The sequence below is a fragment of the Arachis ipaensis genome, chromosome B01 (genome assembly GCF_000816755.2).
Source record: "Arachis ipaensis cultivar K30076 chromosome B01, Araip1.1, whole genome shotgun sequence".
NCBI lineage: Eukaryota > Viridiplantae > Streptophyta > Magnoliopsida > Fabales > Fabaceae > Arachis > Arachis ipaensis.
The window spans coordinates 17,206,878-17,208,952 of NC_029785.2; positions in this window are offsets into that span (position 1 = coordinate 17,206,878).

Sequence of the window (2,075 nt, forward strand, 5' to 3'; positions counted from 1 at the left end):
TAATTTTTAACATCTCTATATCCGCCTTGTATTTTTTCTTTCTTTCTTTTTAGAGGTTGAAGCATGACGGACTTTTCAAAGACTCAGCAACCCCCTCGAACCAATGCCGACCTCATGGCCGCCAATGCTGTTCTGCTAGCAAAAAACCAACGGATGGCTGCAGAACAATGGCAAAAGGAAGACTGACAACAAGAAGGCAAATGCCGATCAACACGAAGAACATCAGTCCGAGTCCAATGCAAAGACAGGGGAAACACCCCCAAAACCAGGAAGACGACGAACCAATCCTTTTTTCGAAGAAATAATGAATTTCAAAATGCCTAAGAATTTTACACTCCCTATGACTTTGGCACCATACAAAGGGATCAGAGATCCTAAAGTTCATGTCACAAAATTTGAATCTATGATATTTCTCAATAGTGACTCCGATCCCATTTTGTGCCGATCTTTTCCAACTTTTTTAGATGGAGCTGCCGTATTATGGTTTTCTAACTTACTTGCAGGTTCCATAACCAGTTTTGACGAGTTCGCCAAGTTGTTCATAAATCACTTTGCAGCATCCAAAATTTATGTGCGAGACTCAGACTACCTCAGCACGATCAGGCAAGGGCAGCACGAAAGCCTAAAAGATTACATGACACGCTTCACAACAGCAGCCATGGAGATCCCTGACCTCAACCCAGAAGTGCAGTTGCACGCTATCAAGAGTGGTCTTCGACCTGGAAAGTTCCAGGAAGCTATCGCTGTCGCAAAGCCAAAAACATTGGAAGAGTTTCAGGACAAAGCAACTGGACAAATCGAAATAGAGGAGCTACGCGAAACCCGAAGGAATGAGAGGCCACCATCTAGGAAGGAAGAAGACAAGCCTTACAAGTCCCAGAATAAGGACTCTAAAAAACCTTTTAAGTTAGCTCCGAAGTTTGATTCATATACCAGGTTCAATACCAAAAAGGAGGACATCATCAAGGAGATACTACACAACAAACTAATAAAGCCACCAAGCAGAGCCGGTTCATACCAAGAACAGAGGCACGTCGATAAGTCAAAACACTGCACCTTCCACAAAAAATTTGGCCACACAACCGACCAGTGCCTAATCGCCAAGGACCTACTGGAGAGATTGGCCAAGCAAGGCCACCTGGACAAATTCATAAGTGGACGAATACAACAAAATCAACGAAACACAACCGATACTCAGTCTGAACAAGACCCAAGCACTACAGAAAAAACCAGATTCCAACCCCCACCAACAAGGGGGTCATAAATTGTATTGCAGGTGGAGGACTCACAACCTCGGCAAGAAAACACAGTTACCGAGCAATGTTGATGGTTCAAAAGACGGAGGAGGCAACACTCAGATCACCACACATACCCACCATCTCTTTCGAGCAATCCGATTACCGAGCAAGAGCAACAAACCTAGACGACCCTGTCGTCATTTCTATCCAAGCAGGAGACCTCCTGGTCAGGAAAGTCCTACTAGATCTCGGCAGCAGTGCAGATGTCCTTTTTTATTCCACCTTTAAGAAGATGAAACTAAGTGAGAACTTAATGCAACCATCCTCGGGAGAATTGGTTGGATTCTCAGGGGAACGAGTATCCATTCTTGGGAGTATATGGCTGAAAATAACCATGGGTGACAACCCTCTGTTTAAAACACAGGACATGCAGTTCCTCGTGGTTGACTGCCCTAGCCCCTATAACATTATCCTCGGCAGACCTTCCTTAAATTCTTTTGGTGCTATAGTATCAACCGTTCACCTCTGTGTTAAGTTTTAGGTGCATGATGGCCAAATAGTGACCATACATTCCGACCAAATAGAAGCTCGGCGATGCTATAACAAGGGTCTAAAAATAAAGTCAGAAAATCACACGAGACCTGAGCCGCGTCATGAATCTTTCGACGTGGCCAGCATTTCAACCACAGCCGATCTAGACCCCAGACAAGATCTTCAAAACAGGCCATCACCAATAGACGACCTTGAAAAGGTAACCCTAGACAATGACAACGATCATTTTACTTACATAAGTTGTTCTCTCCCTACAGGAGCCAAACAACACATTATCAACATACT